The sequence below is a fragment of the Calonectris borealis genome, chromosome 16 (assembly GCF_964195595.1).
Source record: "Calonectris borealis chromosome 16, bCalBor7.hap1.2, whole genome shotgun sequence".
Taxonomy (NCBI): domain Eukaryota; kingdom Metazoa; phylum Chordata; class Aves; order Procellariiformes; family Procellariidae; genus Calonectris; species Calonectris borealis.
Window position 1 is genome coordinate 17,893,351 of NC_134327.1, and position 27,490 is coordinate 17,920,840.

General features: G+C 51.5%; 1 long non-coding RNA gene across 1 annotated transcript; it reads right to left on the reverse strand.

Moving 5' to 3' along the window:
* Window positions 1–374: 374 nt before the first annotated feature.
* Window positions 375–5,171, reverse strand: LOC142089014 (uncharacterized). The gene is made up of 2 exons (XR_012676078.1): window positions 5,080–5,171; window positions 375–572 (listed from the first exon to the last, which is right to left on the reverse strand). It is a non-coding gene; the product is annotated as an uncharacterized LOC142089014 (long non-coding RNA).
* Window positions 5,172–27,490: the final 22,319 nt, after the last annotated feature.

The following is a 27,490-nucleotide window of genomic DNA, read 5'->3' on the forward strand; positions in this document are numbered from 1 at the left end:
TGAGACTGATTGCCATGAAGCGCTCCAGAAACCGCCTGCTTCACAGCACGTTCCCAACACAGGGCTTGGGTGTGTGCTTTCCCGGCTTGTTAGCTGATCAGTCCTGGGCTCCCCAGCATGTCCTGCTCCCTGCCGTTGTGTCCAGGGCATCGTGCCACCGGCACCCCTCCAGTGCTATGCAGACCCGCCAGTCTTGTGCTTCTCCGCAGCATTTTACCACCATCGCACCCGAGCCCAAGCCCGGCACAGCCGGAAGCATCTCTGCACGAGAGCCCCCCGCAAACCAGAGCAGCCTCATGCGCAGGAGCCCTGCCCGGCTCCCCGGGGCTGCCCGTGCTGGCTGAGCAGCCCTGCTCTGCACACAGTGGCATGACTTGGAGCTACAGGCTTTATTTCTTGCATTTTTCAATCCATTCATAAAAAATGCATGTGGGATGAAAGCTTTTACACAGCAAACAGAACCAAGATTTAGGGCTACAAATGTCAGATTTCACAACGCTCTGTCCGAAAAACTGCTTGGAAGAAAGTCACGTCACCAGTAGCATGAACCGGGGAATGGGGCCGCAGATTTCCTAAAAGTAAATGAAAATGACATCAGGAATTATTTTTCTCCTACTTTTAAAAGTCAGCCTAGCAGGAACATCAAAGTAATCCATGAGTTGGTATAAATCAAAAACAAAACCGTGGTCGAGTCAGGTAGAAAATCATCTTCCAGAGACATCTGACTGAGCTCAGCAAAGGAGAAAGGCTGACACAACATCTTCAAACATTTTTAATTACCCTGTCAAACTGACAATTATAGAGCTAATTGTTAGGAAGACAATACCAGATATACTGAATAGCACATCAACAGTATTTTTATGTAATTATGCAATTTAATGAATTGAAGGCTACAGTAATGGACTATATCTGGTTAATTAGGGACTACCTTTCTGCTAATAATGCCATTTATTTTCAATTCACTATATTTGTTTTTTCTGTAAAACCGGGCATGTTTCCAGCAGCTTGTATGCCCATTCGGTTATTTATGGTACGCAGATTTTTTCACGGGGTGGATGATGAACTCCGGCTGGCTTCTCTTTCACTTCCAACTTTGCCGTATTCCCTAGGGGTTAGTTACATCCTGGGGCTGGGCTCCTGCCACTCTGCTGCTGTTGGCATCCAGCCTGCCCAGAGCCACTCAGCGCCCTGGGAATGGCACCCTCCTCCCCGAGAGACCGAGCCCCCGCCGCAAACCCAGCCCCGTGCCAAGGTGCTGGCAGAGGGACAGACCCCTTCCCAGGCCAGGAGGTCGCCAGTGGCACGTGCATGGCTCTAGGCTGCCCGTCTCTGGAGCTCTTGCAGGACGTGGCGGGGGGCGGCGAGCCGATTCCCAGGAGAATCCTGCTCAGCAGCACCCTCCAGGTCCCGCGCCCATACCTGCAGCAGCACCCACGCCTTGGCCAGCCCCCCAGTCCCACTCCTGGAGCCGCTGGGAAACATGCACAGGCGCGTGGGGCTGGCCGGTGGGGCTGCTCCCCTGGCACGAGCCACAGGAAGGAAAATAAATAATTCAAACAATTTCCCTTGCAGATAAAATTTTGGAGGGTTTGAAGCCTCCTAATTCCTCATTGTTGAATGAAAATTGTCTGATAAATTATTGATTGTATTTTAAATGTACCCACAGAAACCATTTTAATTCTTCTTTTCTCTTTTTGGAAATAATTAACCTGTTTAAATTTTTTAATCACTTGAAGATATTTCCCGTTAATTGTTACCTGGAAGGGAGGGGCCCTGCCTGCCACACAAGCCCACCAGCTTTGGGAGACTCCAAAGAGAGGAATCGGCTGTGGGAAGCCTCGTGGCAACACTCCTCCGCTGGGCCAGACCCTCACATCCCAGCTTCCCGCAGCATTCCCTGGGTGGGATCTGCCATGCCAGGCTGCCCATGAGAAGAGGCTCTAAAGAAAGGACTGGTCCCCTTATTTGTACGTGTCAGCTTGTGCTCACACGGCCTCCCTCCTTGCACAGGTCCTTATCACTGAGGCTGTTCTGCATTAGCTTGCATCCCGTTTTTCTCCCCCGAAAGCAGGGCTGTCCGGCACCAGAACAGATCCCCGAGCCCCGCGGCTGCAGAGGTGCCAGCGGGAGCCGGGGCAGGTCGGGCGGCCGTGCTGCGAGCGTGGCAGAAGCAACGGGGAGCAGCTGGCGGAAGCCAACCTTCCCACCCCTCCATACCCCCGAGGGCGAGGGGGGGGTGAAGGGCAGAGGAGCCCTCTGGGACCAAAGCAGAGTGGAAATGGGTCTCTTCTGCACTGAAGCCCACCCTCGGCCCCATTGCTGCTGGCTCGGCTCTGCTCCACCCATCCCCGGTGCACAGTTGCTCATTTACACCCAGCACAGGAACCGGGTTGCCTCTCTCTGTCACCTGCTCCTCCAGAGCTGGCTGGGAGACGCTGAGCAGACCCAGCCTGGCTGTTCAGGAGTACAAATGAGAAGCACTGGGAACATTATTCTTGCCGTAAATGCGAGCTGGGATCTGCAACCTGCAGGCTGTGATAACCCCTGGTAGCCTGCTCCAGTGGGGAGCACAATGCAACAGTAAAGGAAAATACAAGAGGAAAATACTGCTAAAAAACCCTGTAAAATTTAAGAAGGAAAAAGGAAACCACACTATCTTAGTAACCCTGTCCCTAATCAGAACAGCAACAGTAATGGCAGTGCAGGAGCCCTTCCGAGTCCTAGCTCAGCTCCAGTCAACGATTGTTGCCTGGCTGTCCCATGGGAGGGGCATTTGTGCAGAGAGATGTCCCCAGACTGGGAGGGGGCCAGGTCGTGGCACGTCCTGTCAGCCACTCCTCATTACCCAGCCACTGATGCTCAGACACTCAGCACCGAGGGCTGGCCCCAGCCAGTTGCACCAGCACATCGCAGCATCAACCACTAGCAGAAAACAACGCTTAGGATTAACAAGCAGCTCTACCTCAGGGGACAGGACATGTACTCCTGAACACACATCACGGCAGGATGGACAACTGCCCTGCAGCCTGGAGAGGACACTGTGCACGCGGAGTGAGGCAGCCTGTGAAGGCACTAACTGTCCTTGCAGGCTTGTTGCAGAACATGGAATCTGACTGAGTGCACCACTGAGGATGGACATGCTGTAAAAAATGTGGGCCAGGAAAAGATAGCAGTGGTGGAGACCAGGACCAGGAAAAACTGAGATCTGGAGAAGGTATTCCTTAAGGACAAGAGAAGGTAAATTAGACACTAAGAATGAAAAAAGATGTGTCTGGGACAGCAGCTCCTGATGGATAGAAAACAACTTAAAAATTGCACTTGCCCCATCAGCTTTGCAGAGAAAGTTGTTGAGCCGCATCTGCCGCTCCTTGCTCTCCTGCAGATGCCCAGCAGCAGGAGCTACAGCTGACACAACACCCACGACCAAGGAGCAGCTAGGGCTGAACCATCTCCTTCTGGCTGTGCACAGAGGAGACACCTATCACGGCTGAGGGGCCCCAAATGGGAACACGGATACAAGCTAAATTTGGGCAATGGTGTTGCCCACCTTGACTAAGTGGGCAATAGAAAGAAATTCAGTTAAGGGCTGGGTAGAGCCGCTAGCAAAGGGTGTGCTTGGATCATAGGCGCAAAACTGCAGTGCTGCTCACTGCAAGGGATGCAGCAACACACCAAAGATGGGTTTGAAAACGTGGGTGGTGAAGCTTCTGCTGTCTCTCTGAGTCAGACGGAGCCACTGTCACCACAGGTTACTGCAGGCACTGCTTTATGTGCTGCCCACCTCCAACGGGAAAGCTCAGCTCCTGGCTTTTCACCCCTTCTCAAGGCAGCCCTGCACAGGCAGGGACTGTAATCCTGACACTGAGCGCACACACACCATCTGCCAGTCTAAAACACCCTGCTCTTTTGCTTTGGTCTCAGTAGCTCATTTGACTCTCATTATGGAATGGGTTGGCAGGTCCCAAAACATAGATAAAAATAGTAGTGTTTCACCCCAGAAGCAGTGGGAAATGTCGTAGTAATGTATCAGCTTGCTCAGGTTTTGGGGACACTCGGGTCCTTTCAATGGAGGTGCCAGTATGTATTTAAAGCAGATCATACTATTGAGGTGGAACAGGCAAAGATGCCAAATTAACTTCTCTAGTGGTCAGAAACACAAAGAACTTAAAGAGAACGGGATGAAGGAACAGCCTGTTTTTGCACTAAGTGTTGGTGGAACTTGCAGACACAAGGAACTTACAGAGCCTCGTGTCTCACAAGCTGGGTGGCGTGGGCCAGCTCCCAGGGCCAGGTCCTCCCAGGGTACGGGAGAGGCAGCTAGTCCCCCTTCTACAAAGCGCTGTAAGACCTGACAAATGAAAGCACCAAATCCATCTTATCACATTTGCAGTTTACTGGCATTAATGGCAAAAATATTTGACAGGTGACTTCCTTGCAGAGTTTCACTAGCTTTGCCTATCACGCACACCCAAGTACACTAAAGGAGTCCCCTTTAAGTCTAAGTGAAAGCTGTTGTTAGGAAGGAAGAAATTCAATAATGTACTTGTAAATTAATAAAATCCTGGCAATTGTGAAAACATCCTGGGCTTTTGTTGGCCTGGAGATTTATTCAGTCCTGCTGGCTTCCCAGCTGAGGCAGGAAAGATCATAAACCTGCCAAGAGAAATGCCTCTGCAAAATGTTCCAGGCTCAGCTATAAAATTCCTCTACCTGCTGGCACAGCAGCCAAGGTGCCCCAAAAAAGCCAAGAGCTGAACTTGCAAACCCCGTCCCCTTTGTCCTTGCCAGCGGCTGCTTGATGGCATTAATGCTGACAAGAGTTGACCGTTCTGCAGTTTGGATTTGGTTTGGGGGGATCTTTCAAAGCTTCATTCTTTCTAAAAATATAATAAACCTCAAACTGCATGATGTGCCCATCAAAATCAGCACAGTCCACGAGGGAGTGCTGGGAAAGCTGTTACAGGGATCTGGGTTATGCACCAGCTCCTGTTGGCAGCCAGTCCAGGTTCCTCGTTGTGCTGGTTTACCGCTCGCTCAGGCAGCAGGAGCTTTTGTCAAGTGCTTCCAGGATGCACCTACCTCACCCCCGAGCTGCCATTTGGCTCCTGGTTTCACTTCAGGTTGCACCTTCAGATGGCCAGACGGCTGTGTGAGCTGAGCCTGCTGGCAGTATCCCACTTCTCTATCATCAGCCCTGCATCAGAAACAAGGGAACTATGGAGACGTGGCCAAACAAAGCTTCTTCTCTGAGCTGCCCCATCCCAGCTGTGTATGAGAACCCTTTGTAAGTTTAGGTAGAATCAAAGCATTTTATCTTTGAAGACACATCAGCATGAAAGTCAGACCACGAGGAGGGTAATGGTATTGGGCACCCGCGCCACTGCGGTGCACCGTTGTCTCCACGGCAATGGGGTCCATGAGCAAAAGCTGCACCCAGCCGCCTCTCAGAGGACCACCAGCAGCAATCGCAGCTTCGAGCTTCCCCGAGAAGAGTCTCTACTGAATCACAATGGAAGCAGCACAGGGATAAGCAACGCCACGTGCCCCGTTAAGAGCAGGGGCACACAGGGCAGGGAGACCAGACTCGCGCCCGCAGCACTAGGAGCTCTCAGTGAGGGCAGGCAGGGAAGGGAACGGTCATGCTCCGCGAGAGCACAGCAGCAGCAGGAGCGGCTGTCTGAAGTGACATCCACGTTCCTGCTCCTGCCCGTTAAACAGGGCAGACACAGCTCTCTTGCCCTCACTCCGCCAGCACTGCTTTGAGACAGCAGAACATTTTACTCCTGCGGTATGAGTCAAACGCATTAACTCCAACCCTCCAGGGAGTCTCTGAGCACTGTACCTACCTCTGCCGCTTCCCCAGGGGTCAGCAGCTGATCCAATATCTTTCTGACTATCTGTCAAGGCAGCAGAATTCACAGTGTTTTCCTTGGGTTTATAAACGCTCTGGACCCCCCGAGCCCAGGCACAGGAGATCCATGCTCTCTACAAGTAGCATCATTACAGGATGGATCACAGTCTTGATGACAGGGCTGCTGATGGTATCTCTGCCGTGCAGACTTGCAGCCCACATCCCCATGGACAACGAGAACGCTGCTGCCCTTCCCTGTGCGAGGCTGGCTCTGCAGACTCCCCGCTTTGATGAAACAACACGCAGGTCTGCCCCTGCAAAGCCAAACACATCCACCAGCACAAATTCAAACTGTCCAGTTCTTGTGGCAAGAAAGATCAATCAATAACTGGCAGCACAAACCTCTAGCATGGGATGCTCTGCCTTCATAGGTGCGGGAACGAGGCTGCATCCGGGGACTGGCAAGGGCTGAGCAGCGCGAGGAGGACACTAGAGCTGCAGTCAGACTTTGCCAAATATTTAATAGACAAATGATCCAGAACCAGCACTTCTTCTGACGAACAGCAGCATTTCATTTTCATTGGGGAATGCTCAGTTAGCTGATTTTATGACAGTATGTCTTTTTTATATATATATAAAATTTGTGAGTGAATTTAGTGCTTGTGAATCCAAAGGAGTAATATCATTGGCAAGAGCCAGGGATAAGGTGGAAAGATAGGCCAGCGTCCTGTGGCCATGAGGCAGCACAGCACTGTGTGCAATACCACCTGTACCACATTCAGGAAAGCAGCTGCCCTGCTCTTCCAGCTCTCCAGACCAGATACCAGTCATTTCCTGGGACTCTAGTGCTCAGTCCCCCAGGAGGAAACTCTCCCCCAGTCTCAGCGTGATGCTCATGAAAGTAGAAGTTGCTTGTGCCAGTCCTTGTGTGCTGCAAGTGATACCAACGAAGCTTCGTGCAGGTCTGCCTGTCAGAGATTCATACCGGTAGTCTCCAGAGTGGCTACCCGAAACGTCCCAAGAGGCAACAAAAGAGAAAAGAGTAACTCGTTTAATTTCCCTCCAAGCTAGGCATAAGAACTGAGCTTCTCCTTCTCTTGCACCGCAGACCACCTTCCCTGCTGTGGTCTCTGTCCTCCCACTGCTCCTCATTTCCAGGGGGGTCCAGTACTGGGGAGCCCTGGGAAGCATCTCAGGCATACCACCCCTTCCCACAGCATCGCTCCCTGCTTCCAACTCTGTCCTCAGCCTCCACTGTCTTTGTATGCATTAATGCCAAACTGTCTGCAAAACTGCCCAGGCCTCTTGTAACATCTCACTATCTGTACATCCAGTAATGACCATGTTGATGCAACATGTACTTTCCTCTGAAGTATGAAAATGCGCTGCCTCAGCCCTGGGCTCCTACTCCTCTTGCTTTACTCAGCTTCTCTCCTGCATTCTTTCACTGCCTTATCACTGACGCTCGGTCTTCATCTCTCTTCATATCCCTTTCATGCAATGACACAGGCAGGTTTTTTTCCAGTCATTTACACATTTTTGCTATTACAGTCTAAGATTTTCTGGCTGATAACGAAAGAATCATCATGAGGGACATCCCCATCACTTTGCTTAATTGACTGCCTCTTGTATCTGCTGGGCTTTTGAATATCTAGGGTGCACTCAAAGAACCAGCTGCACTTTCCCTTCTAGCTCTTTCTGCTGCAGACCCTCCTGGGCAGCTGCTTCCTCTTGCCCCTCCTGCTCTGGCAGGTCTTTGGCAGGAGGTCAGACTGGATAAGCAGAGCCGACCCCTCTGGTCTGGAACCTGTGAAATGCCAGATTTTGCATCTGAGCTCAGTTTCCATCTAGTGATCAACCATCCATTAGCTAGTGGTCCAGACTGAGTGGGTCTGCACAGAGCCCACAGGGGAAGGCAAGGGGCCAGCAGAGCTGTGAGCTGTGAGGGCAGGAGAGACAGTCAAGGCAGAAACTGCTAAGGCAGAAAGGCAGCACCAGTCTACAGCAAACATCGTTTTTCTTCCAATGCCACCATCCCATCGTCCCTGGAGCACAACCCCCTGATGCCACAAAGAGACCGGTGTGCTGGAGGGCGCTCACAGAAAGGACGAGGGGGGATCTTGGTGTCAAGGAGCTGACAAAGTAAAAGCCGATCCCCCTGCTCATTCTGCAAGCCAAGGGGAGGGAGAGGGGAAGTAGAAAGCAGGGAAGCACCGTAGGCTTCCAAGAAACAGTGCTGGTAAGGAGGAACTGCCCTAGAGTCCCTAGGGCCAGAGCAAGAGCTGAGAGGCATGGCCAGAGCAGAGAGCGCAGCGCTGGTCCCAGGGCTGGTCCTCTGGTAGAGCACAGCCCAGTCCCGGCCACTTCCAGCACCGGCTCCTCCTTGCCGACACCGCTCAGCAGCAGGTGCCATGCAGCTGTTACCCATGGAGGAGGCTGCCCCGCTGCACCTACGCGGCTCTCACCCCACCGAAGGGCCCTTGGTGCCACATCCCACTCCTGCCTGCTGACCATGGGATCCACTCCTTCCCACCCCAGCACAAAGCTCAAACCCAAGATTTTTCTGATGACTGGGGGGGGGCTGCAGGGCAACAGGAACTTCTGCTTTCTTGCTTTCAAATGTTTTTGCAGAGCTCCATCTAGGGGGGGATGTTGCTGGACAAGGCTGCAGTGCAAGATAGGTACCAGTAAACAAGTTAAAGGCTCCTTCCCCTGGCCCGAGGCCTCTTGTCACACACTTACCGTGCTAATTAAAAAGGGAGGGAACAGCCCATAAATTTTACAGTTTATTCTAACTTCAGTTCCAGCTTGTTTAAAAGAGCTGATGAAGGTAAGTGCATCTGTGCAGATCACTGGTGCATCACAGACAGAGCGCCAGAGTGCTTAATTAAATGTTATTCTAGGAATGAAATTTAGCCCTCATCGGACGAGACTGAATACTAAAGCATCAGTTTCCTGAAGGAGACCAGCTGTGATCAGAATCTCCTGCTATGGCAAAGCAAAAATAATCCCAGCTACTGACACCAACATCCCTCAGACAACGGCAGAAAAAAGTACCACGGCCGTGGAAACGCACACAGCTCTGCAAAGGGCAGAGCTGCCCCACAGAGACAGTAGCCTCCTCTGCTCGTGGCTGGCACCAGCGGCAGGGAGCCCAAGTCCTGCAGAAAAGAGTGGCTCCGAAAGTGTTCCTCCTCCTGGCACCACGGGCCAGTCCCCCAGCGCAGCATGGGGGGCTCCCGAGAGCTGGTTTTCAGGCGATTGTACATTTTCAGGCAGTTCTGAGGCTCCTCATGGGCACGGGAAATCTCTGCCTATCCGGTGCTGAAGGAAGGGGGATCAATCCCTCTTCTGCAGACGTGCCAGCCCCAGTCTGGCGGAAATGCTGCCGCTGGGCTGTGTCCACAGGCTGGTACCATATGCAGATGTGAAGTAATGTGCACCCTCACTCTGATCTATCTGCTCTCTGCACCCATCCAGGCACTCCAAGCTTCTCCCACGACCTTTGCGGCAATTGCTCTTCCTTTCTGCTGGCTCTCGAGGCACTGCTCCCTGCAGCTCCCCCTGCCACTCTCCCCACTTTGCTGGGGCCCCAGACCACCCTGAGAGCTGACAAGTGAGAGCAGCACAGGCTGCTAAAAGCAAATCAGGCCCCTCCCCAGCCCTTCTGCACCCTGAGCTACCAGACGCTGTACTGGGGAACGATCCCAGTGTCAGAGCTGCAGCAACAAACAGCAGTTCAGGTAGCTGACAATCCCTCTGGGGAGGGGATACAACAGATCTACTCACATCCGCCATGTATTTTTATTTCCAAGTGAATCGTGGTGCCTCATTTTATGGCGTCAGCCCCGGGATGAAAGAATAGCGTTAAACTTCACAAATCCTCTAATATTGCTGTGCCTACAGTTGGAGGCCTTCACATATGCAGATATTACTTCTCCTCTGCTCAGAGGTCTCTTTCTAATTTAATAGTTCCCCAATATTGCAAAAGTCATAACATGGGCTTCTCCAGAGGAGCATAGCTTATCTCCTAGGAAAGGGTAGTCTGTCATTGCAGCCGATTCTCCGCAATCCCACCACATTCCCATGTCAGGACAGCAGGACAATGACACCTTCGCACCCGGGCCAGGCAGTCAGTGCCTGGTCCAGCCCCAAAGGAAGCCGCAGCAAGCACGGGGCAAAGGCTCTGCCTGCAGGTCCTTCCCCTCCTCCGGTGGTCCCCACCAATTCCCCACGCAGAGCCTTGACAAGTCTCTAATCTTAGCGACATTAGCCAAGGGGGCTGGCAGCTGGATCTGCCCTTTGCCGGTACTGTCAGATCACATAGTTGCTAATTGACCAATGTGTCTCCTTTTGCTGAGCTATTAGCAACGGCACCATGGCAGCTTTCTGACATTAATTATCTGTGAGTTAGCAGTATCTGAAAGCATAAATAATAGTTTACCATGATGGCAGGGTGAGCTCACTGCCCCAGGCACGCCAGGGCAGGCTGACTGGCCACCATGCCCTGGTACAGCCCAGCTCCTGAGCCCCATCACTGAGCCCTGCAGCCAGGAAGGTGTCAAGCAGCACACAGAACAGCCAGTTCTCTCCCAAAAGCACTTAGAGTTTGGTCGGACTGTCACAGTCCGGGCATGTCCTGCTTCTCAGGCCACTTTCATCAGTGACAACAGCACGCTGGCATGAGCTAGACTGGATGGACTTAGCCCTGGTTTTGAAGTGTTGTCCTACAGCCAACGCAAACACGAAATGCAGCAAAAGAACAGCCTGTGCAAAGCCCTCAGGGATATTCCTCCAGCAGACCATCACCACAGAGAGAAAAGGAACAAACACAGCAAACCTCAGTGCACATTCCCTTTCCTGGCAGCTCTAAGAGGTTCCCATTAACCCAATCACCCTTGGTTAGCAGGGCTGACTGTCCCCACAGCCACCTGTGAGATTAGCAGAGCTCAACTGTTAGCAAGTAAAGGAGACGCAGCAAAGCAAACAAGCTCCAGGCACTCCACACTGCTGAGAGGGCTGGGATAGGTTTAATACACACTTAATCTGCATTTCACACATGCATTTGCATTTAGCAAACATTCATCTGAAAGACTGAACCCCTGTTGCCTCATTGTAACACAGCTCCTGCACAAATCCCTAAGCCTGGCCCTTCTGGCTCCTCTCAAGGGCTCGGACACTTGCACTGCTGCCTCCCCCAGAGTCCAGGCACCCCTGGAAGAGGTTTCCTCCGGCCTGGCCACTGGAGGATGGAAGTGGCCCCGATCAATGCTTCATGATGCAGAATCCTGCAGTCTAAGGGAGGCAGACCAAGCCCCCTCATCTGGAGCAGCACCTACCAGCCCCTGCCTCCAGAGAGGGGACCGGCTGGAGGGCAGCATGGGTTCACGGTGATGAGGGACAGTCTCTCTGAGGGCATCTCCCTTGGCCAGGAGCAGCCAGATTACCTCCCTCCCTCCAGAAGTGACTAATTTGAGACTATGTCATCATCCCCTTTTTGAATAACGTAATTGATACATGATACAAAGGCTGAGATTAAGTGAGGATTAATTAATTAATTTTCACGGGTTAATCCAAAGGCTGGGCCCCAAATTGTCTGTCTGCAGTGACCATTGTGGACATCGCGTAAGATCCAGCCAGAGGTGCTTAATGGAGACTCTTTCTGTCACTCAGAAGCTTGTTTGTGTAACACCAGCTCAGAATCAGCTGAGATTTATGCCAAAGTTGACTTTTTATGTAGTAAGAGCCACGCAGGACACAATCATCTAAGTGAGGAGTGCACCGCCTGCCCTGCTGTCACCAGTGTGTCCCCACTGACGCTGGCGTCCCCACCAAAACCTCCCATCTGGGACCATCAGCGCTGTCTCGCTGTGCCCCCTTTCCTCTGCCTCAAGCAGGCTCAGCCACTCGGCACCAGCCAGCCCAGCCTGCGCCCGCCAGCACTGCCAGCCCGGGGCTGCCAGCGCCCCTCACTTCTCCCATCTCGTCCCAGTTCTCTGTGCCAAGCCACATGGCAAGCACTTCGGGAAGTCACATCCATGAGGAAATGCAAGCAATCTCAAACCCACACTTCACTCCTGCCAGTGCCAAGCTTGTACATGGAAAGGACCTGGCTGTCATCCATTCCCCTGCTCTTTGCCTGCACCTGCTCTGTCCCAGGGAGCCTGGAGGCTCCTCAGCCTGTTGAGGACAGACAGGGCTGCCTGCAGCATCCACAACTTTTCTCCTACTTTCCTGTGGGTGCTGGCACCTTTGGTGTCCCCGAGCTTTGCCAGGTAGCTGTCCCAGGCATCTTTTCTCTAGCAGCTTTTTCTAATTCCTGTGGTGGTGAACCAGGCTGTCACAGCCCACGGGGCCGGCTCTGACCATGGGTGACACACAGGCAGGGAAGAACAGCCCTTGCCATGCGCTCCCGTCACCCTGCCCACGACTCCACTCCTAGCCTGTTTCTGTGGGCTCCTTTCTCTGCCTGGCTTTTCTGCCAGAGGGGAAGAGTGTCTCCATTCCGCAGTTTCATGCCATGAGCCTGCTCCTCCAGCTGCGCCTGTCCCCCAGCTGTGGCTGTCCCCCAGCGTCGCAAGCAGGATCGCGGCACCGGCCCCCCGTGTGCTCACCTCTGCATTAGCAGAGGGTAAAGTGAGCAGCAGGAGTCAGTCCCTGGCACAGCTGTGCCCTCCAATGTGCATGCAGCAAGTGTGCCAGGGCATGAAGGTCACAGCTGGACCCAGTGACACTTGCTTTCCAGTCCCTCCATCTCTGTGATGCTTGTCAGCTCCTCTCCTCATGTCCGGGACACGTCACTGTGCCCGGTGGGTGCCACAGCTCGGGAAGGGTTGGTGGGCAGTGGGGCCCACTGCCCCCGCTGCAGCAGCGCAGCGCTTTCTGACTGCAGCACCAGGAGGGCTCTGCAGAGGTTGCCTCCGCCTGGAAGACGCATGAGAGGCTCCAGCATCTGGGCTGGCACTCTGTTGCCATAGGTATGGTGTGTTACATGGTCACACGGAGTGAGCAGTTCCCAAGGCTTTTTATCTGAGACTAACCTTGGATTTCTAACCGGGAGCATACTGGCAAAAATACAACCAGTCAAAACAGCATTTTCCTGGGGAAGGGATGAGTGCACTCACTTTCTGTCTTGCTCAAGCCATGACAGAAGCACCAGATCTCTTACAAAAGCACTACCATGAACTGTTCATATACCTGGTTTTCCCTATGGCCACCACGCAGCTGCATCCTGTGAACACTAGCAAGACAAGGATATTGCTAAAGAAGAAGGAGAAGCGGAGAAAAATCACCTTCCAACTCCATAAGAAGCTCCCAGGAAGCCCAGCTGGGCTGTGCAATCACAGCCTGAGCGGCTGCTCTGCGGCAGGGTGCAGCGGCATGGCGCGCATAGCCGGGCACTGGTCCCCAGGGAGCTGCAGGGACCAGGCAGGGGGACAGTCTGCAGGAGACTTCTGGAAGTTTCCACTAACATGGAGTGAATTGTTCTGGCTGTGGGGTCACGTGAGCTTCCCCTGTCCCCGCTCTCTTTGTGTATTTAACCCTGTCCTTGGGAGCCATTAAATTCCTGCTCTGTGGCAATAACCAGTGGGTTCAGACATGAGAAAATGGAGTGTGGTTGGTTTCTGTCCCCTCAGGGCAAGCTGATAGCCACCAGCTAATGGCCAGTACCATGAAGCATAACATCCTCCCTGGTATTTCACCAATTATCCACCTGGGCAAGGTGTGCAGCAAGTTAAACAAGCTGGGCTGATCTTCCACTGGATGGTGGTAGCTTTGAGGGAATTCAGGCCTTTAGCCAAAGATAGATGGATATGACCTTCTGGAGTGTAATTGTAACAATCTTGCCATTTTTATTCCCTAGTAGTTGAAATATTTCAAAACTAAATGACCCAAGGTCATTAAATTTGTAAAGAGATTGCTGCAGGTATTTCCAGACATCTATCAAAAACTAAGTCACCATGACTGCCTATGACTAGAGAAGAGCACAGATCAGCAAATAGTAAACTGTCCTGTTCTATAGGCCTTTGGAATTTTTGCTGATGTTTCCTAATTTTTCATATCCAATTTGATTACCATATTAATTAAAATTAGAGTTGAATAAGAGGTACCTTTATCCTCTTATCACTCTATCTGATATGAAGAATGAGTCTAACTGTTGAAAAATAGCATGAAGATAGATACCTATATAATGCAAGTTTAAACCAGTTTCTGATTTAAGGCATGTTACTTTTGGGGACTACTTCCGCTTGCCTGTGATTTTTGAAAGTGACATGCAAAAAGTTTCCATGTTTTTGCTTTCCCTGTTCACAGCTGCACAAGCTGTGGCTATATAAATATGCAGAGATGCAGGTCTGGGATACCTTCATCTCATTTCTGGTACTCTTAGTGTCTATCACAATATTTATTGTAAGAATAAAAGCAATGCAAACAATGAGATGCTTTTAAGCAAAGGTACTGAGGAAACTCCCTCAAGCTCAGGGAGCCAGCGGTCCTGCTGCCATCTGCCCCCGGGCATGCCCATCAGCGGCAGGTGAAGTGCAGTGCCCAGCTCCTGCCCCAGTGACGTGCCGCTCCACAGAGCTGGGCCCGTCCTGCCCTGCTTCCAGCAGGGTTAGAGCAGGCCACTGTCTGCGATTCAGTGATACCCCCACCTCGCCGCAGGCACCAGTTGTTGGCAGATGAAAGTCAAGATTGTTTAAAAAGTTGTACATTGCACCACTACAACATCATACATTACTTCATGCAAGGGCCACCACAGAGCATCCCTGCTACCCCCTTTGGACAGGAGTAGCATCACTGATGCGCTCTGAGCGATGGACACGATGCAGGAAATAAAATCCTTGTTGGCCAGTGTCCCCATGGGGGTTTCCCAAGCCAGCAGCTCATGCGGTGTGCAGGGTGAGTCCAGCACATTCAATGCAGGAGTGAGCATCCGCTCCCAGGAGGACTCTGCAAAGGCGATACGGCAGCACTAGCTACTCTGCTGCTCATTTTAAAAGTGTGACACAAACTTATATCAAGAGATTAGATGATTGTTTTTTCTTGCCATTCTTTTTGCTTTGTTTCAGTGGGGGAGAGAAAAAAAAAATCAAGCCACAGCTAACATGATCAGGGTGTGCACGGTGAGTAGCCCAGAATGCTGTGAAATCATATAAAAGATTTGATCAGAGTCAATATCAGCTGCTGAGCTATAATAGCTTTTGTGATTCTCCTAACAGGATTTTAATTTTATATTTATTATTTGGGGACTAGCACAGCACAGGAAATGCCTGTGTGGTGGTGTGGGCCCCCTTTCCCTCTGTTCTCTGGAAGGCTGGGAAGACTCCAGTGCAAAGCAAGCTGACTTTCAGTATTTTTAATTTTTGCTTGTGTTCCCCAGGCTTGGCAGGAGAGAGTGAACTTAATTAAAATCAATGGAGAAAAAGAATGGGATAAATCACAATATGAATATTCTCAGTGTCTGTATGCCAGCGCAGCACACAGCTCCTGCCGGCATTCAAACAGTGGCTCCTTCAAGGCACGGAGGACCCTCCCTGCCCTCCATTGCCTCCACCAACAACAGCTCTTCAGAGCACTGCAGCTGCACTTTGGAGGCTCACCGTCCCTTGCTCACTCTGTCAGGATGGGAGATGGGAAGCAGCTGGGAAGACGCTTCAACAGAGGCTGTGCTGTGCTGGGCAAACAGCAAGTTCCCCTGGCAGCCCCTCGGGCCGGCAGAGCCAGTCCACCCTTGCTGGCCACCACTGCCCCTATGCAGAGGGGGTACCACTCCCCACCCCACAGACCCCAGCTCTGCTGTGGTGGCAATCTCACAAGCCATTTTTCCTTTTGTTCTGGTTTTGGCATTTTCCAGGGGTGAAGGGGAGTTGTCTGATTCTTTTTCTCAATCAGGAAACTTGGTTTGGAAGTGTGTGCTTCCCACAGCAACATACAGCATTGTCCTTCACTCACCTGCAACGCCTGGGGCCTCCCTGCTGCAGAGCAAGAGCTGGGGACAAGCCTGGGACACAAACGGCAGGGGCAGGAAAGAGGCTGCTCCCCACAGCGGTTCAGCTTTTGTGAGACCCATCACAGACCATGAACCATCACAGGTCAGAAAATGGAAGCAAAAGAATAGGGGAGAGGAGCAGCAGGAAGAGGGGATGACGGGAGGGAAACTGCCAGACCCAGCACCCTGCTCATTTCCAAATGGGCTGTTTAAGGGTAATCTCTGATGGCTTTTCCGAAGCAAATAACAGCTTTTTAGAGCCACCTGCCAGCAGATGTTGATGGACTTTAAAGCTTTTACCATTTCTGTCAGAATTTAATTGCCACTTGTAGTATGCTAAGCTCTCCAGCAGGTTAATGCAGTGCCAGGAGTGCCTTACTCCGGACTCGTTGGGCTCTGCAGCCCCTCATCGGTGGCTGCACACCTGCCGGCCCTCGGCCCTCCGGGGTCAGGGACGCACCAGGCTGTGCCAGCAGTGTGGCTGCCCCAGCAGTGCGGCTGCCCCAGAGCATAGCGGAGACAGCCTGGGCAGCCCTGATCCTGTGCCCAGGGGCAGCACTGTGGAGGAGAGTTGGTGGGGGCACTCAGGTGTTCCTCCCCTGCCGAGAGCAGACACTGCACCACTGCTCTGCAGCCCCCTGAAATGCCACTTTTTTCAAGCCTCTTTGGATGTTATAAGCATTATATGGGACCACAAAGCAGAGACCTGTTGGCAACCTGAGCCCTGTGGGGCTGTCGGAGTGTCCGCAGCAGCTGGAGAGCGCGGAGGGCAGAGAGCGCTTGCAGCCGGTGGAGAGCCCTCGGCTCGGCACGGACCTGCCGCAGGGAGCCCCACAACACCGCAGTGGGCCAGGGCAGCCCATCCTCCTCGCCAGCCTCTGCAAAATCTCCGCTGTCCTGACCTGCCTCCTCCCCGCCCTGCAAACCCGCAACCAGCACCGTGCTAGGGCTCGGTCCTCCCACCACGTTTAGCTGCCGCCGTAGCCATCATGCAAGAGCTACAGGGCTTCCTCTCTCCATGCAGCCAGGGGTTCAGCCTTAATAAAAAAAAAAATCATTATACCATTGTTTAGCACCGCATGCCAATCCCTTCCAGATGAATTAATTTCTTAATCACACTTTTAATGGGGAAGACTGTTAGAGCCCTTGCGGGAGTGGTTAATATTAGTACTATTTAACTGTCGAAAGCTTTTCATATCGTAAACCAGGCGCACGGTCGAACAATAAAACTCACAGTTTAATTGGTGGGTAACAGGCCTCCAGGCACTCGTAGCTTCTGACAGCTGACAGCAGCAACGCCGCATGCCGGGCCAGGACAGCCGGCTGCTTCGTGCAGCCCGAGAGCAGTTCTGCCACGTCCCCCGCCCTGGCAGCGTCCCGGGCCCCGCTCCTGCCAGTATGGCGCAGTGGGGCAGCCCCCAGAATGACTGCAGGGGGCATCCACCCCCCTCCAGGCTGGGTCGCTGCCTGCAGTACGTACGCACAAGGGGGTGTACGGCGCGAGCCAGCACTCAGCATGCATGTGGGCTGTTCATGACTGCATTTTTCTTCCAGTCAATCTTTCACAGATTTATGCTGGAGAAATGGGAGCATTAAATATCCCCTTGCTGTAATTCAGCATGCAGCAAGAGATACATATTTAAATATTTAGTAGCACATAACTGGCTAAAAGCCTCAGCAACATTTTTAAAAATCACTTCTTAATAAAACTGGACTGAAATATTCCCCACAGTTAGAATTTATGGTTGGTAATTGGTGTTCTTGTGATAAATAGGAGTGAATATATGTTTATGAACAACAATTATTAATGAAGAAATAATACGGGAGCCCAACTTCAGGCTGTGCAGCTTGCTATTACTCTACAGCATTCCCCGAGGAACGCTGACATTAAGCAAACACAAAGGCCAGATCAACAGTGCTGTTTGACTGAAAAATCCAGGAGAAAGGGAGTGTGGTCCTGGGGCACAGAGGCCGGCTCCAGAGGTGGCTGGATTCAATGAGAGCCTCTGCATGCAGCTGTACAGGCACACTTGCATCCGATGTGAACTCTGCTCCCTTGGCTATGTTTCAGATACATCGAGCATCTGAGTCGTAGCCTGCAAACACTCCAGAGCTATTGATTCTTATCATGGGTGAGCCATTAATTTGCATGTGTTCCCCCATGATTAAAAATCTGGAGGCAAAGCCCATAGTAACTGCTCCTCTTCTTCTGTGTGATGGCAGGAGGAGATTTATCTCCAGGTGATGATCTTGATTACTGCTTAGGCACAGCACAAGCAGGAGCAGCATGTTGATTTCTCTTCATTTTTCACCCAGCAGGAGCGGTTTTTAATGCCTGCTGCCTTCTGCACCAGAATCTCGAATTAACGCATGAGCCAGACAGAGGAATCCCAGAGAACACCATCCACCAGCTGACGGGTCCTCACCTAAGCACAACATTGCTCCGAGCCAGTGAGAGGCACTGCCTGAACCCGAGCTGGGCAGGGAGGCAGAGGGAAGCCTGGCCGGCATTTGCAGCATGCTGGGCACTGCTGATACGCCTGCTGGAGCCAAGCAGAGTGAGCCATCAGGCTTCTCAAGGTCCATGGAGGGTACCAGAGCCCACGGGCAAGGCAGGCAGAAAAAAGGCACAATCCCAGGGGACCAGCTTCAGGGAGTTAACTCTGCAGCATGAGTAGTTGAGCAGCCATCACGCCCCAAGCCTGGCTGTTCCCCTGCCCACTGCCGTAACTGCCCTCCCGTTGGAGGCTGGTACTCTCCACCATGCTCCGACAGCGCAGAAGAGCCACACTGTCTGTGAAAGCCGCAGCAGCCAAAGGAAACATTTCTAGCATTAAATAAAAGAGACATTTTTATTCTGCAGTAGAAGCTCTGTGATCTTGGAACACAATTTGCATAAACAGACAATTTGGCTGTAAACAATTTCAACATTAACTGGTATTTACATATAGAACAACTCACTCAAAATACAATTAAAGGCCTTGATGGATTGGAAAATGTCAAAACATTTAAAAGGCTTCAACACACGCGTTTGATTTACATCTCCTTGGTCAGACATAAAACTGGAGTTTGTTTACATTTTCTCTGCCAGAGCCCAGAGCACATGGAGATTCTGGCTCCCTGCATCAACAACATGGCTTACCAGCATCAGCACGTGCAGGGATCGACTTACCGGTTATTCCTCCACATAGGGAATCATCTGTGTTTTCTCTAAGAACAAATTTAAAATGAGGTGGCTATGGCTCAGATCCCTAGGCTCACCTCACAGCTGTCTCTGCTCACTCAGTACACTTAGAGAAATCTGCAAGGCCACTATTTTTCATATTGTCCAGAAAACAGAAGCTGGGAGGATGCTATTCGTCCTTTAGAAAGACTGAGCTATTCCAGCAGAAGACAAGACCTGGAACTCAACCCAGGCTGCCTGAAAACAGAAGCATCCCAAATCAGCAGCTTCTTTTGCCAGTTTGGGCCATAACTTCTGCCTGTCCAAAGAAAGCATCTGACTCCTCAGTATTCACCGAAACAAAACCCGAAACCCACCTCTCCCCCCTTCCGACCGAGTCCCCTGCTCACGAGCTCTTTCCTCCTCCCCATGAAAAAGCTGACTACCCTACACTAAGTGGAACAGCTCCAGTACCAGAAGAAAGCCCATCTCACCCCAAACAGGCTGCTACTGCAGACAGGGCACTGACACAGGAGGTGGCAGATACATGTTCAACCGCCGTTGGAGGGAAGGTAAAGCACAGCCCAGGCCCCCACATCTTAGTAGATGCTCTACCAGAATGAGGGACGAAGGAAGGAGCCTTGCTGGCACTGCGCACCCGCACAACGGAGCTTGCCAGGCGAGAGCTTTGCAGCACACGAGGGCCGAGCAAGGTGGTGGGAACCAGGTTGCGTGCTTCTGTCTGGTTCAGTTTCATACCATCCGAGCTTGTCTGTCTGGGACCAGCTCATGAAGCAATCCAGCCAAGACCATCCTGACTGCCAGGAGTTAAGGATCCCTGGAAATCTCACCAGGAACTTGGTATTTTTACCCCCAAATTCTCCGCCTCTGCCTGCACACTAAGGTTATCTGATAGTGAGAGGAGTGCTGGAGCTTGAGTTGCTTCCCCAAACCACACCAGCCTAACAAGGCTCACCTACTGCCGAAATAATAAGCAAGAGCGCTTGTCCTGTCTGTCTGTTCTCAGAACATTTCAAAGGTTGCTCACAACTGTATTTCTTCTCTGCAAGGTCAGATACCTTAAGGGCTACAGGCTGAACAATTCCACATACATCCTAAAACCACAGAGCTTTATTTATAAACCACCTAATATATTTTAAAGGGCAGGCACTCCACATTTTACTTTTTATTGCCACTTATCTTCCATCTCTGCCACTGGGTTTATCCTCTGCTATGCAAAGGCGCATATCTGCAGCCCTCTGTTGCTGTAAGGCTGACACGGCAGAACACCAGGAGCTCAGTCAAGTGCAGCCCTTGTCATCTGCCAGAGAGCTCACGGAGGAGATCCGCATGCTCTCCGAAATACCACTGAGCATATAAAGCAAAGCAAAAACCCTTAAGTGATCACTGACCATGGAGCTTAAAGGAGGTAAAGACAGAGAGCTACAAAACCCACAAAATTAGCCTGGGAATGTGGTGCACGAGCAGCTCCAGAAGGGAACACTCTTTGCTGCTGGCAGAGCAATGCCCTTGGCATTGGGAGCTTGTTCAGCTTACAGGGAGCCATTTGCCTCGTATAGCCCTTTTACGCTTCCCTCCAGGTTACAGCAACAACCCCACTTCTGCGCCTGCCTGCGGGGACAGACGCTCACTACCCACTCCAGGTTAACCCAAGCTCACGCAGCGCACTCTGTAAGTCCCGCACAGCTTTGCTCGGGAGGCAGAGGCAGCGAGCAGCATTTGCACGTGGCGCAGAAGCTCTGGGACGTGGTGGTTGGCTGGAGAGGGGAAAGGTGCTGCACGGAGACCCCATGCGGAGGCCACCTGCCCCAATCCCCACCGCTCCCACCTGAGTGATGCTGCTGGAAACGCCCCTCTGCCCACAACCCCCGGCCAGCTCCTGGCAGCACCAGCCTGTCCCGGGGCTGTGCTTGCCCCACTGTGCCAGCACTTAGTCCCACGGCCGGCGTGGGGCAAGCAGCAGGACAAAGTGCTCGTTTATTCCACCAAGGTGATCAGGACTGTATTAATTTGGCTTGCAGAGGGTTCTCATCCCCCATTAGTCTGCCACCCAATATCCATTAGCTCCTGGCAGGGCCTTCCCGTAGGAAATCCTCAGCCTGAGCCCTCCTTCCCAGGCCATGGTGGAGGAGCCCTTCATTAAAGCTGCTGCTGCTATTGCCTGGCAAGTTGCAAGCTGCAATTTATTACAATGCAGCATATGGATGCTCTCTTTTTACATTTGTCTGCATTAAATAATTATTTAAGCTATATTAGGTATTTATCAAGTAAACTGTCAGCATCTGAAGTTTCCTTATTGTAGCTGGAGATTTAGAGCAGCAATTTGTATGCATCCTGGCCCTTGCATGGAAAGGGCTTTCTGCAGGCTGAAATTATGATATGAACATGATGTTTTATGAGATACTAGAACTTAACTTCAAAATTTTGGGAGGAGGGAGGAAGGAGGTGAGGGGAAGCAGGCTCGCCAGGTTGCCTGGCATAGCGAGAGGCTCCCAGCTGTGCTTCTCCTGGAAAGTCGGGGGCAGCAGCTGATGGTGGGGCAGCAGCAGACAAACAAGCGCCACTGCCACCCCAGGTTAAGGGCACTGAATGCGACTCCGCAAGGCTCCTCCGCTCCTCCCTCCTGTGCAGGAGGGAGACTGTCCCTGGCTCGGGGCCGGGCAGTCATCCCCACACCGACCCCAGCCCTCCCATCCCCCATCTCTCCCGGGATCTCAGAGGCCTCCACAAAAGCACCGCAGCAGTGAACTCAAAGCTCACTGCAAGCCAAGTGCTTCCTCCAAGGGTCCTGCCCACAGGGGCAGGAGGGGGGTCCTGGGTCACCAAACCTCCCTGGGCAGGGCTGCCTCCAGCCCCCCGCAGGGACAGCGCATGCTCGCCCCGGAGGGCCCCGGCACTGCTGGGGTTCAGTGTTCCCGTAGGGCGCTCCAACACTCCTGACTTGGGAGCCAAAATGGGGAGGGAGGCTGTGTGCAGTGGCAGCCACTCCTGCCCTCCTGAGCGTGCCTGCTGAAGCCCCAAGAAGGCCGGTGAAGAGGCCCAGGCTGGGAGAAGTGCTGCAACAGCTCCTTTTCCTCACCTCCAGCTTCAGCATTTCTCTCTCCCGCCCCAGCTCTGACAATTTCCACAGCAGGAACCCCGCGTGCTGGAAGCTGCATCCTTTAATTTCCCAGATGTCTCAGACTGCTCCTTTCCTTTCCCTCCCTCCCCATCTCTCATCTCTGCTGAGCTGTAGGTGCCTTCCTCCACGTCTTGTCCAAGCTGGACATCCACATGGGGAAACTGAGGAGATGCTGTTTAGAAAAGATGTCAGCCCTTGGCATCCCACGTATTTGAGGGATTTAGCAGCTTTCTGCATGAGCAGCAACTGCAGCAACCCCAGCCACACTCCAGCCATCACCATAACTACAGCTTATGTCAGCCTCTCACAGCAGGACTTTCAACAGATTAATTTAAAAGGTTTCAGTTTGGCTGATTGCATCTAATTTGCCTTGAACCACTGCCAGGATGCTGTGGCAAAGCTGTAGCTCTTGTCTTGGCAGCCTCCTCTCACTTCACCAGACGGCTGCCTTGGCAATTGCACATCAACTGAAGAGGCTCAATACATAGGGTGCACAGTAGGCGAGCCCCAGGAGATGGCACAGTGCTCCTTCCCATCCTCAGCTGAAGTTTTTGTCTGTATGGAAGGAGTCGGGGAGCTCTGGGCAGTGCCTCAGCCCCCTGATGAGGCCTGGCAGGGCCATGAAGTCAGCTCTTCTGGAGAAATCATCAGAAGGTGGCTGTTCTGGGATCAAGAGGTATGGAGAGCCCAGAGGAGGGGGCTTACATGGGCGGGGATACCGTGTCCCAGCAGTGCCACTGCTCCCTGCTGGGAAGGGAAGGTGCAGGGATGCAGCAGAGCCCAAGCAGCAGAAGTCCTGGTTCTGCATGCACCCCCAAGCCCGGCATCAGCTCTGGGACAGGGCCCATGTTTGGGCCTCTTGGAGGTGCCAGTTGCCCCTTTGCTGTAGGAAAGCCTGCACAGGCAAGGGCTGTTGGCCCACATTTTGCTCAGTGTGTTTCATCTGGTTTGTATGTCTAAGCACAGCATCCACAAGAGTCACGTATCACTCCACCACTTTTTTCAACCCATGAAAAAACAGAAACTACAAAGACTGAGGGACAAGTTACTTCTGACACACACAGCACGCAGCACAGACGCCAGCACTCAGTACATTAGGACTGGGACCGCATCGTGAGATCATTATACAGAGATGGAAACCCATCCAGTTTTCAATTCCTGCAAGAAAGCACATAAGCCATTTTTTCCTTTATAGATTCTTGACACTTAACCTACTCAATGCTTTTTATTTGCATTGATCACATTTTATAGTATGATTAAATTTGTATGGAAGAGAACCAATTAGTTTTGTTTTACACTTATTGAATCCACTTTATGGTCAGACAAATTAACTCTCAGCAGTTAGTTTGATTTATCCAACAGCATAAAGCTTGACAATCTGTACTCTCAGATAATCAGTTTTAAAGAATTATCTTTATTGTTATTTTTCCTGCTTGGGAGAAACGATTAAACCTGGAGGCAGGTATGAAGAGGAAGCAAACACTCTCAGCAGACTGGCTCTGTCTGGAGATTTCAAAATCAAACATGCCTGTTTGCCTCCTGACAAAGCCTTTGCCGAGGAGCGCCACCATGTTTTGCACAGTGACTGTCTCTTGGCAAAGAGCGCGTGCTGGCACAGTGACTTTCTCCTGAGGAGCTAGCGCCGATCTGTTTTAGAAAGGTTGCTTTACCCACCATCACGGAATTGTACATAGGCACAGGACCTAACAGAGGAGTGGGTGTCCAAGCTGCTACCCTGGGGAGCAGCTGGAAATGCTGAGCTAAGAGGGTGCTACCCAGGGTAAATTACCAACAGGAGAGCTAGTGGAAGGGCTTCAGGAAAGCGAGCAGTCGGGGCACCCTGTCTAGACCTGCCAAGAACAGATACTGGCCAAGAATGGAGACCTGCCGATAGACACCCTTCCCCCCTTAGCCTCCACCTGGGGTCTGCCTGTCCTGGCCGACCTGTGGTCTGTCCTGAGGACGGGATCCTCCCCGCTGCCGCAGCAGGCACTGTGCCACAGCTTGGTGGTGCCTAAGGCATCCACCCAGCAGAGCCGCGGGGCTCACCACCCTGCTCCAAGTGGGCAGCTGGAGTCAGAGGGGACACTGGCAGCTCTCTCCCAGCTCCTACACGCTGCACTTAGTGGGCTGCCTGCTCAAGGGCAAGCCAGCTCTGGCTACAAATGACCCGAGTAGCCCTCCTCTGGTTGCGTGGGCAGTTGGCTCCACTAGCCTGAGCAGTGACAGACCTGGATGCCAGGACGCCTAGCCCTACCCCAGTGCTGTAGCAAGAACCCTGCTTCCTCCTGATACCCCTGTGCCAGGGAAGGGCTCCCAAAGCAGGAGGGGGAACGCAGGAAAAGACATGACTGTGAGTGCTGCAGGAGGAGGAGTAAGTGGCCACAAACTGTGAAAACCTCTCCTGAGAAAGGGGTGGAAGTGCTGTTGCTTGGATCAGGAGGAGTAGAGCGGCTGGCCCTCGTCAGAAGCATGTGTAATTGGGGCCGTCCTTGCTGCACTCAGCACACAGCGCAGAGAGCATCACTCTTTTCCATTACTATGTCATTACAGATATGCCTGTCAGATCGGCACAGGGCATGGCTGATAGCTGCCCTTAGGAAGTTGCCCACTCCAAGGCTGTCCCTTCTCTCTCTGCTACTTGGGCAGAGCACACAGTTTGGAGGAAATGATGGCCAGTGCTGGTAATGTATTCCTTCGAGCTGGAACAGACTGCTTCCAACTCAGCACACAGAGATGGGTCTCCCAGTGAGTTTGGTCTTCCCCTTGTGTAAGCATTCATTAGGCTGGGCTCAGCAACCCGCTCATGTCTAGCAGGGCCCATGAGAAGAGAGGTTTATTACTGGCAGAGTGACACTGCCATTGACACAAGGACAAACGGGCCAAGGAATCTGCCTGGCACCTGGGCAGCTCTGAAGCCCAACCTCATTTGTATTCAGCAGCTACAAGTAAAAAGAATTTATTCCCAGTTAGTAAATGAGATTTAGTTAATAAATTGGCTCATGTGAGCAGGCTGCCAGTTGTTCTCATGCAATGCAATAAATGAAGAGAAGAAAGCTTATTATTTCATAAGAAGGAGCTGTTTTCTTACAGGACTAGGTGCTGGAGAGATGTTATTTTTTAGCAGACAGTGGCCGTGTTTGATGATCCTTCATTTTAAGGATCTTCGCAAGGCAGTCAGGATGCTTCCCAAGTCCGCTGAACTGTCGAGGGGGAGCCCCTTCCTGACAGCTCTGTTGCCACCAGACCCTCCTCGCCTCCCTGCCTCCTCAGCCAGGAGGGCACGGAGGGCTCCTGTCACTGATGCAAGCCCCACATACAGCAGGGACAGAAGGAGCCCAGTTAGGGCTGCAGGTCCAACACAGATAGATATGAAAACCTGATATGGTAGAACTGAAAACTTTTTCCTGTCTCCAGGAAAAAGGAGATCTGGAAATCCAGGGAGCAAATCCATTATCAGGCCTCTGTAGGCTCCCCATTCCTTTGCCCTTTTGCTCACAATCTCTAACCAACTCTAGTCCCTTGCTAAATCCATGCAGACAGACACCAACATAGTCTAGCATTTGTTGGCAAACACAGAATGATTCTTCTCTTCATGATAGAAAAAGATCTCCTTGTCTGATCCTTACAAAGGTCTTGTGGTTGTCCGTTCTGCAAATATATAGTGTGCTGATCCTATAACATAAAATCCAAAAGTAGCATCTCTTATCAGACATAACACTATTCGTTCTCTAAAATACAGAGCCTAAATACGACACTGACAGCATATCAGCATCAGACTTACAAGATGGGGAACAAAACTGTAGTTTGGAGGACTGCATCCAAAAAACGAAACAATCCCAGCCCTCCCCTAAAGTGAATACTAACTTTGCAGGGTCCTTGGAGGACACAGTTGCTCCTCTCCCTTTGCAAGGATCCCCTTGAGAAGCTTCACATGTGCAGACTACACAACTGCCATTTGGCCAAGCCATGAAGTACTATGAAAGTCAAAGCTTGCACTGGGAGTAGCTTGCCATCTGTTCAGGCTTGAAAGACAGGAAACAACTATCGAAACTACAGTCTAATCATGATCAGCTGGCTGGCAGATAACAAGCGCACACACTGTCTGGTGAAGAGCTAAGATGCTTATCAGCTGAGCATCTTGCAAGAGAGAAATTAAGTATCTGATGGGCTGAGGGAGAAATACAACAAGAGCAGGCAGCTAAAACAAGGCTAATTAAAGAGGGGAGTCATGTGGTCCAGTGAAAACTAGGGAGCATCTACACAAGGTTCCTCTACTTGCACCTAGACACCTCTGGTTAAATTCATATCCCCTATTAAAGAGTATGGAAAATGTGTACGCCAGGAAGCAGTCAAATATATCTGCATGAACGAAACAAAAGCCTACAACAGAGACAGGAACTGAGTACTACGTGTGAGCCACAAAGCACAGGAACTAAAATATGCACTGGATAGAAAAGCTGAATCTATGGGAAAGTACGTAAGATGTTCTGTGAAAAAGGACACTGACAGCTCATGATCAGTGAAGTTGGGTTGCTGGTCTGCTTGACACCAAGAGGGACGTCACAGTAACTAGTAGCAATGCATTGTTGCTTGGTATTCACTATTTAGCCCAATAAGGAAGTGACAAATTCATTATGGAATTAAATCTTTGCTCAGAGAACTGTTCTGGGGTCAGTTCCCCAGTATGTCTGGAGCATCTACATCACTGATGGCTGGTGGGTGAACAGATGCTCCTTGGATAACAAGCAGCAAGCCATCACTATTGGCCATGAGAGGAGGGAGCAGGCAGGACTTCTGGAACATGTCCAGCCCACCAACATGGATGTAGAAGGAAAAGGACGAAATATGTGATTATGACAAAAACCATGGGGCCTCATGACTATAGTACCCATGGATAGGGTTGTTGTGGAAAGGAGAATGATAAATTGACCTGCTGCAGAGCTGTCCTCTTTCAACACCTTGTTGAAAGCCCCACCTGAATAAGACCAATATTTAATTTTGGGCAAACTGGAAGATAAAGAAGGTGAAAAACTTAACAGAGACATATTCACTGTAGCAGCTGTGACAGCTATTCCTCAAGCACCACAAAGCATGGCCCTGCCTGTGCTCAGCTCTGCAGAGTAAATGATAATTAGAGTTTGCCAATCATTGTTGCTTCCTCATTGATGACAATGGGGAGATGAAGGATCTGTGATAGACATAAGACTCTCCTGAAACTTCTCTCTCCCATTTGTCACTTCAAGCTTGCAGTTTGAATCAAAAGATTTGCTCAAAATGTGTTTCAAGGATTTTTCTGCATTTCTGTTCTGTCTGTATAAAGCTTGAATTGTTTCTGAAACG